This window comes from Egretta garzetta, unplaced genomic scaffold (assembly GCF_000687185.1).
Source record: "Egretta garzetta isolate BGI_Z169 unplaced genomic scaffold, ASM68718v1 scaffold161, whole genome shotgun sequence".
Taxonomy (NCBI): domain Eukaryota; kingdom Metazoa; phylum Chordata; class Aves; order Pelecaniformes; family Ardeidae; genus Egretta; species Egretta garzetta.
In genome coordinates, this window is record NW_009258754.1 from 4,405,246 (window position 1) to 4,415,194 (window position 9,949).

General features: G+C 38.9%; 1 protein-coding gene across 3 annotated transcripts in view; it reads left to right on the forward strand.

Annotated features, from left to right (window-relative positions):
• Positions 1-4,660: 4,660 nt before the first annotated feature.
• Positions 4,661-9,949, forward strand: part of PER2 (period circadian regulator 2) — a 48,207-nt gene continuing 42,918 nt past the window's right edge. Inside the window, exons 1-4 of one of the 3 annotated variants that reach the window (XM_035888832.1) lie at positions 4,661-4,747; positions 7,500-7,556; positions 8,081-8,187; positions 8,578-8,631. The gene's annotated coding sequence lies outside the window, so the exon portion shown is untranslated. Of the gene's footprint in view, positions 4,748-6,435; positions 6,455-7,499; positions 7,557-8,080; positions 8,188-8,257; positions 8,393-8,577; positions 8,632-9,949 lie in introns of those variants that run through there. The other 2 variants (XM_035888831.1, XM_035888833.1) reach the window with 2 other exon arrangements.

The following is a 9,949-nucleotide window of genomic DNA, read 5'->3' on the forward strand; positions in this document are numbered from 1 at the left end:
TGCTGTGCGCAGCTGGCTGTGTGGCTTTTTTCTATGTGAGGAATTGCGTGGCTGTAACAGAATCTCGGCACGCTAGAGATGCGTGAGCTACAGGTAGAGTGGACACCAGGTGCTGTGGATTTCTTTTTTGTGTTGCCTGTAGTTGCAGGGACAGTTTGTTCCTTGAGACCCTGTGGTTGTGCTGCTGTTGACATTAGTTGCATGCTATTACATGCATGGTTACAAAACAGTTTATGTAAGTACAGTTTCATGCAAATAAATGAGCAGTATGGTAACAGTCAAGCTGACACTTCACAACTGACTTTTTGTCATAGGTTACGATGTGGTATAGCGTTGCTCTGTGTACCACGGGAGATTTAGTAAGTCCCCAAAGAGGTCAGGATGAGGTCTCTGGTAGTTGGAAACTGAAACACTTTGAAATTGTGTTCCTGTGAAACAGTAACTTGGCTGAGACAGTGCATGTGAAGGACTTTGAAGAAACAAGTTGGCTTACATTTTTAGGCAGTGAAATGGCTGTCTCTTTTCCAAATGTAAGACTGAGGTTTACTGTCTTGTACATCTGAGATTGAGTAGCTACCACTTATGTATTTACAAGTAAAGGGGGAAAAAAGTGGAAGTTCTGTAAAGATTCTAGTGGTCAGATTGTCTGGTCTAGTCAAAAGTGGAGTAAAAATCTGATTTACTATAGAATCATCATAGAATGTTTTGGGTTGGAAGGGACCCCTAGAGGTCATCTAGTCCAAACGCCCTGCAGGGAGCAGGGACACCGCTAACTAGATCAGGTTGCTCAGAGCCCCATCCAACCTGGCCTTGAATGTTGCCAGGGATGGGGCCTCCACTACCTCTCTGGGCAACCCGTTCCCGTGTTTCATCACCCTCATTGTAAAGAATTTCTTTCTTATATCCAGTCTAAACCTACCCTGGTTTAGTTTAAAACCATTAGCCCTTGTCCTGTCACAGCTGTCCCTGCTAAAAAGATTGTCCCCATCTTTCCTATAGGCCCCCTTTAAGTACTGAAAGGCCGCAATCAGGTCTCCCTGCAGCCTTCTCTTCTCCAGGCTGAACAACCCCAACTCTCTCAGCCTGTCCTCATAGGAGAGGTGCTCCAGCCCTTGGATCATTTTTGTAGCCCTCCTCTGGACCCGCTCCAACACTTCCATGTCTTTCTTGTGCTGAGGGCTCCAGAGCTGGACGCAGTACTCCAGGTGAAGTCTCGCCAGAGCAGAGTAGAGGAGCAGTATGGTAAGACATAGTTTCAAGTTGCCAGTGTCGTTTTAACCGCGGAGTTTGTTGATGCGGTTAATGTTAGTTAACAGTTGTTAAAACTGCAGCTGTCTTTTGGAGCTGGCTTTTGCTTATTGTCAAGGTAAAATCTGAATTAATCACAATGATGGCAGTGAGGAATATCTACTCGAATACTTTTGATAATGTAGGGTTGTTGATAAAGCTTAAGGATGTTGAGCTGACAGCTAAGGCCTTGATAGCATGGCCCTATTCCATAAACATATCCTATTTTATGTTAGATGGTTTGAGGGCCTTGAACTTGATCAAACTCAAAGTTTCCTTCCCTTCTAGGATGCCTCAGTGTCTGTATGTGTCCTTGATCTTCTCAGCCTTGGGCACAGTGCTGTTTATGTACTTCACCCAGTGGCTTTTGAATACATAATTTGAGAGTAGGGCCTAGAATTTGATTCATGGCAGGGAGGGTGCCCACATTGTTGCACTGTAGCATCAAGTTCCTTCTTGCTTATACTTGTGTGTGTTTACATGTTCTTCTGAGCTTTCATTTTGCTGTTTCTTACTGAAAATCACATTATTTCTGCAAAGTGAGGAAGCTTCACTGGAGAACTGGACTGTGGCCTTGCTTCATCCAAGGCTTGCTGGTAGCCTTGTGATTAGGGCGCTGTCCTGAGGTGTGGAGTCCTTGTTTTGGACTGTGAAGGTTGCTTAGCTCACTAGTAAGACATAAGGGAGAAGAAAGGGCCTTTAGCCTAGAGTAAAAGAAAAAAGTTATATCCTTCAGTTTTGGTGGGGTTTTGGCTGTTTCTGGTGTTTATTTCAAGGTAGAAGGGAGAATGCTTTAGTTGGGTAGTTGGTGTAAGCATCCAACACTGTGCAGTGAAAGAGGGTGGCCTGTCCTGTGATGTGAAGAAGTAAAGCGTTGTTTGGCTGGACCTGGTCCAGAAGGTACAGGCATAGTAAGCAGGATTTTGGCTTATGTGCACTTTCTTCAGATTCAGCAGGCTTTCTGGTTTCATTTATGATCTTAAGACTACATGGTCTTGCTGGGCTTTTTGTTTATTTGTCAGTGGGTAGGACTTGTTGTAGGCTTCCTATATTTGTTTTAACACATGAATGCTATGTGTGAAAACGTAAGTAATCTTCATTTTTACAGCTTGGTCTTGTTCCTTTTGGATTTCCACAGAGAGGCATTAAAGAGGCACTCTTAGTGTAATGCCTTTTCCACTTTTTTTCTTCCCCCAGTCATAAGGTTAAAATATGTAATAACTTGGCTTATAAAATAAACTTACTTGAGCCTGTCCCTGGACAGTACATTTTTTTAGTAATGCATTTCCCCTGTGAAGAATCACATGTTTTGAGTAAATGGAGCTTTCCATGGCGTTTAGCGACAGTATGAGAATAGAGTGAAAGGGGGAAAGTGATTGGAAGTGGAGTTCTGGATTTTTCTTCTACTCAGACTTTATTATGACCAGGAAGTGTTTGATTTAGATACAGACTGATAAACCAATTCTCTTTTTCCTGGGTTCTTGCCACACCCTTATTTCTCTAACATCTTTACAATATTAAAACGTGCTTTACTGCAGAAAAGCTATTTTAACTCTTTAAGCACATGAGCAAGTTACTGTGGGATGAGGTATGCTTGGTGTGGTTTAAAAGCAAGTAGATTACCACTAGCCAGTAGAACAAGTAAATTATCACTAGTCTAGATCAACTGTAGTGTTTTATATAGGACTGCTATAGTTGGCCTATGTTAAAAGGGAACGTCATGTTCTTAGCAAGGTGTTGTGTAATACTTGGCATGATTCTCCTGTAGACACTGTTTTATACTCACAATGTTGCCACATCATAATTACTAGATAATCAGGTGTTTCTGAAAAGGAATTTCTGTCCAGTTTTGGTTGTGTGGCCTAGAATTCCTCTATGAGGATGGTGGATTACAGAGGCTTTTAACTGGGTTGTCTTGCTGCATTCATACTTTTTACATCCAGTTATATCCCTATTCTGCAAGTTTTAACGCTGCTTGAGTATTTATTATGTTAACCTATCTTGTCAAGCACTGAACAGCAAATGGGTCAATTAATATCTGTATTATTCTTTGTGATACAGTTTTATTACTCTGAAGAGTTTTGATTGCTGTTTTGGGTGCAGATGACGTCAGATGCAGAAAAACGGTGGTCTTGAAAGTAATGCTGCTGACGCCTTGTGTACTGTGTAAAGGTGCCTGTCCCCTCTCCTGCTTTAACCACTGCCTTAAACTTAACCACTGCTCTGGTGGGGGCCAGGCTGTTATTGCAGAGTGTGTTGTTGGTAGTAAGGCAAACCTAGTTGTTGGTAAGTAAAGAACAACTCCACCTTCTGACACATAGAGGGTTTTTTGGGGGGTTGTTTCTTTTTAGCTACAGGTGAGATACTTCTTTCTGTGAAGTATGTTTAAAGGGCATGGGGAAAGAGAAGGTAGCAGTCAAAAATACACTTCATGGGCTAATGGGTTTGCGAACTGTAGCTGCAATTTCTTGTGGCACCAGGCCACGTTTGTGAAATACAGTATGGCAGGGAAGACCAAAATGAAGGAGGATCAGATGTGTTGGGTACGTCTGCAAAGGCTGTGGAGAGGCTCTGGAGCTACTTTTTAGAGTGCGTTCTGTTCACGCTGACAGTGAACCAGCAACCATGTGTAGTAGGAAAGCACCTGAACACATGGGAATCCACATGCCTGAGCATACGCACAGTGATCTGCTACTCTAGTAAGTGGCTTAGTAGATTGTCAGGCATGCTTGAGCAGCCTGCTTTTACTCTGCCTGCTAGAAACGCTGGAACAGGGGCAGATCAGGTGTCTGTCCTTCTGTTTTGTATTTCTAAGGTTATCCTTTAAATGTAGATAGGGTCTTTATGTCTGAATGTCTGCACTGGACTTCTACAAATCCAGTACAAAGTCCTCTTATTTGGTGTTCTCTCCCTCTTGAAGAGTTCTTGCAGGACAGCAGCAGTGTACTGAGTTTCATGCCAGTTGCACAGGCAGTGGTTCTGAAGAGTGTTTTCCCTGTGTATCCGCATATGCATGTGAGGTTATGAGAATTTTTTGTGTGTGTGAAAGCTATTGTAAGGTCAAGAAAAGTTTTTGTACAGATGTTTTCAGCTGCTGCTGAACTACTGTTGAAGTAGTGTATGGTAGTTCTAGAGGAGCCTTCTGATTTCTCTTTTTTTTGGTGGTCTGATTTAGACAACTTTGCTTGTAGAATATAAGAAGTGAGGCTAAATTTACCTTCATTGAGATATATAATCATGGAGTATGATTTCCCTTTTTCCTTCATTTTCTCCCAATAGAAAGCAAAATTTTACCGGGAGTGCTGAAGGGGTAGAGGCTCAACATGCTGTTTACGTGACAAGTCGACTGACACACACAGAGGGCATGGTTCTTGGGGCAAGAGTATGAGGTTATTCTGCAGATTGTGTGAGCAGGCTGAAGAGGTTTGGTGCAAGCAGTACAGATGTTCATCCTGAAAACGTGTGATAGTGGGAAAGAGAGCTTATTTGCACATCAATGTCTGGGAAAGACTTTGGAGTTTTGCTTCTGGCTGGTTTTGAGTGTACTGTGCTAATTCTTAGTGCTTGATTTTTCTTCTAGGTAGAATAGTTAGAGATTTTCTTGTATTAGATGGCTTTTAAAAGTAGAACTGGCTCTTAAAAAGTAGAACCAAAGCTATACTGCCTTTCAAACATCCTGTCCTAAAACAGAGGTACTTCACTATTAAATAACACCTGTAATTTTTCATAATTGAAGCTTAGGGAGACAAGGTGAAGTCGTGAGCACGTCCAGTACTTTTTTTGTTGGTTTTGCTTCCTGCCCTCCTTATTCCTTGCAGCTTTTGTATCTTAGTATGGTTTTTGTGCTTGACTTCTATTACATGTGATACTTTTATGTTTCTGCTACTTAGTTTCTTTAATTGTACAAAACTATACAGTATATAAAGCACTTCTTTGATATCAATTATGTCTCTACCATGGGTACCTCTGTGACTCCAGCTCTTATTTCTCTGTACTAATGTAGCCAACTAATAGGACACGAACATCGTGTTTGTTAGTTGCAACACTTTGTGGAGAGTATTACTGATGCAGTGGGGACTGTATTAGTAATAGAGAATTCATTTGGCATAAGGTCTTCCAAAATGGGACTTCTATTCTGACTGAAATCTTTAACTGGGTATGAATTGCAGCAATGTCTAAAGAGCAGCATTATCTTGGAACTTCTGTACATATAATGCCCCATGGTGAAATTTTGCCCTGTTTTTTTAAGGGAGGGGAGCAGTAGGCATTCAAATATGCTGCTTAATGGAGATGTCAACAAATTATTAAAGCTGAAATACGGTGTTGTAGATACTTTAGAGCTAGTTATGCCTGTAATAAAGGTGAAATATATGACTGCATGGTGGGATGTGATAATTTGCCCCACCTTTCTGAGACAGCACTTCCTCAAATGTATAATTTTTGTTATTTTGTTCAAAAAGGACAAAAGTTGATGTAGGCAAATATTAGAATTCTGACTACTGATCTCCTGCTCAGTAATTTCTCCAGTTCCACTCAGGAAGAGAATAGTGTTTTCTGTTTACAATCAAATGTCTCTTTAAATTCACACTTAATACAAAGAATTTTAGTTCACCTTTAAGGAGGTACCTATTACAAGACTGGAAGGAAGGATGTCTAGAAATTAGCACGAGGCAAGTAAAGGAGACTGTTTAGCTTTTTCACAAGATGCCTTGGCACAGGCTGCAAGAATCTTGTCTGTCAGGGGTGTATGTCTGTGCTAATTTTTTTTACTTCATGGAAAATGTCCAACCTGTTGGCAATTAAACTTAGCTCTGGGCCTATTATTTAAGGTGAAGGAATAAACTTGAGAGACATTTTCTGTTGGTTCTTGGGGATGATCAGTCCAGATCTGCTGTGGAGACTTGAGGTGGTAGGCTTAACAGAACAAGAAATAATTAACTGAAAGGATAAAATAAGCTTTGCTTCTCATCTGGCAGAAAAGAGAACAACTACTGCTAGATGATGGAGGAGTGGCTCTGAGTGCTTTTTGGTGGGGAAGAAGGTACTTGGTTTGGTACCATTACTTTGGTACGTGGCTTCTTGTAGTTACAGCAAAGCAAATGGTGAATCTGGAGCTGGCCCAGCAGGTTGGTCAGCATAGGTGAGATTGACCTATGAGGTGAACTTGGTAAGTTCAACAACGTGCTGGTACCATGCTACTCATAGTAAAACTGAGTTGACTTTGTCCTGTTACCTCAGGCAAACTTTTTGCTATTAGTTACTCCACGGGGAGAATAGGCAGCTTTAAAAAAAATAGTCTGAGAAAACCCAAAACCCAATCTGAAACTGGAATGAAATTAAATAATAGTGGTGCTGTGGGTGCTTCAGGAATAGAAGTGACTGGTGACATAAGCTTAGGTCCCTTTAGGAACCATCACTTGAGGACTTTCTTTCCTGTTTGGCCCTCCGGGATATAGCTAAGGAAGCTTCTTTCTGTAACTTCTGTTTGGTGGTTTTTTTTTTTTTTTTAAACAGATATAAGTAAAAGCAGCATAAGTTTTAATAAGCTGGGGACAGCTTTTGCTTTAGGAATGCATACTTGTATTTTGGAACATGAAACTAGTTGTGGCCATTATGTCAATACTTTCACTCAGTTGAATTAGCTCTCTGAAGAGCTTTTCATCTGCTAAGGCTAATTTGGAATTTGTATTTTGGTAGTAAAATGTTTAAGATTGTAATCTGTGGAAGAAGAGACATAACTTGAATTCTAACATGAAATCCCCGATTTTATACTAGGTAATACTCATTCTTTAGCTTGAATCCTCTCAGATGACTGAGTGGTTGATTTTCAAGTGCACTGTGGTGATATCTGTGTTATCTAAACAATGTTCTAACAATAAATGAAGTTCATGGGGATGGAATTTTAGGGGGGTTTTTTTATGTTTATAAAAGGAACAGAATTCAGGGAATAGTTATTCTGTGTATTGGTCAAGGAAACAACTTAGAAGTTAGTTTTACAATTATTACAATTTACAAATTATTATTTATAATAATAGTAAATATTTTTATCAGTAAAATTTCTTGCTTTTTATATCATTTTGTATTTGTAGTCTTCATAGCTGTATGTATTTTACATGGTTGGACTTGTATTGCAACATTAAATGGACTTGATTTATGTTTCATAAATAATTTTTTGTCTTATGAACTCTGTGGTTTTTTTTTTTTTTTAATAGGAACATATTGATGACACTTTCAGATTTGGAAAAATCATGATTAATACATTCATTAAGGTGAGTGCCTTACGCTGTACCCAAGAAAGTGATTTATAATATCTTTCTCAGTGAGTCTGATTTTTTGCTGTTGCTGCTTTGGATGCTTCATTTGAGCTGTAATGTCAGAATGCTGAAAAATAAAAAGATACTCAGGGCGTTAAATTTTTGTTGTATGAATCGGGAAGCCCATGGAAATGGTGTGGCTTCTCTAAATCTTTAGGAAACTGAAATTCAGTGTAGCACCCAGTATCAAGTGCTGATCTGCATTGTTTGATGTGCGGAAGTTTATTAATAAACTTCCAATCTTTTGATTTCTGTCCTGGTTTTGACAGGACAATAGCTGGTTTTGATGACCATTGCTCTTGCAGGTGTGTTAAATTTTAATGATGATGAGAATTCTGGGGTCCAGAAAACAAAGCTACTGTTACTCAGATGATCAGAAGGAGAAAGGAAAATGTTATGCTCCTAAGCTTTGATTTAGAAAGCAGGTCATGGCTTCCAACAGTATTTTTTTTGGTCAGTTGTGCTCTGCTTTCTAACAGGCTGATACTATTCTAATCTCTGAGAAGTTGAACACATGGCATCAAAGATACTGGTTTATGTTTGATATGTGAGAAGCTGATGACAAAAAAGGCTTACTACAACTAAGGTGGGATGTGTGATGGATTAAGAAAGCAGAATAGATGGTCAGAATTAAGGCAACATTTTGAAAGTGAAGAAAAGTTGATAGTTATTGGAAAGAAAAAAAAAAAAAGGAAACATCTGAGAGTTTAAAGGAGAACGGTGGAATTCATCCAAGTGGTTTTGCTATATGTGATCTGATGATGGGACAAAATTGGCCCAAGACAGGAAAGGTAAGGATAGCAGTTACTGTACTGTAATGTTGCAGTACAGATGAAATTGTAACTGACATTTTGAGGATTAATACTATAGTGTCTGATTAGTCTAAATGATTGAAAAAATACTGGTTTTCTATGGCTACAAAATGTGATCTGAATAGGTTATTAAAGCTGACAATGTTCTCTTTTCAATGCTGCAGGTGTGACTTCAGTTCTCTACAGAAAGTGAACTTGGTTGGGATCCTATAATACAGGTGTGTTTCCTAAAGCAGGTTGTTCATTCTTTTCTAATATTTAAGTCTTCTATGCTTAGAATAGATATATCTCAGTATCAAAGGAAACGTTGTCATAAGTTCTATATTCTTTCTGTACTGATCAAATTAGACTTCCTTCTATGGAAAATACTTTGTTGAGATGCCATACATGGATGAACTCTTAGTTCTTTGGGACTTGGGCATACTCAGTCATCTATACGTTTCCTCTGATAAATAGTGGAAGACCAGAAGATTACATTGGACTGCCTCTAATTCTACTCAAACTGATAAAATGCCTGGCTTGAAAGACTTGTATTTAGTTTCAGATAAATGTAAGCCAAAAGGATTTTTATCTTGGCTTTCAGTTAAGTTTTAAAAAGGCTTATCATGAGAATTTTAAGTAGTTTACAAGGACTGGTTTTTCTTAATGTCTTCCTAAACGCATTATGTAGATGAAGCCAATATTATACCCAATTAAAACAGTACATGCTGCTACTGTGAATATCCTCTTCAAACCTAGACTTTGTTAAGCTTTTTTATTTTTTTATCTATGAAAATGTCGTGATGGAGGTCATCAAACTAGAGAAGTGCTATGTCACTTTGTAAATAGTCAGGCAAGACCTTGTGGCTAATTTCTTGTAGATCTTGGTTAGTGAAGGTAGAAACTTAATTCCCGTTAAGGAAATATAAATTACAGGGAAATGAGTTAATGTTCTTTAAACCAGGATTTAACTAGTGCTGAAAGACATTACACACTTTCAGTGCCTAAGCTAAAAACTGCAAAATTTGCAAGTAGCTCCAGATAAGGCAATTTCTAACACTTCTCATGGTCACAGATAGAGAGCTTATAATTTAAATCCTGTTTTATCAATTTATGATAAAGACAGAGGCAAGCATTTAAGGAACCACTGTACACAGATTTGTATTGTAATCTGAGACTTGTAGAACTTGTATTGGCTTTGTGACATTATGCAGAATGGAATATTGTGAATCAATTCTTCCTTAAGTCTGGCCAACACAAATGTACTTTTAACAGTTAGTAGATGTGTAGCATTTTAAATTAAGGCATGTTAACATGGGCTGTCTTCCAAAATGGTTAGCTTGGGAACTGAACACTGTTCCAACTTTTTGTTCCAAACATTCCTTCTGCATATTCAAATGACACACTTAGTGATGTAATTGTTTGCCACACAAATGCTGATCTTCTGAACTTCTGATTTTTATTCTCCTATTTCTTTGTGTTACATGGCAGTGGTGTGTACCAATAGACTTAGTTTCCTGCATTTAATAGAAAAGTTTTCAGATTTTTTTCTTTCCT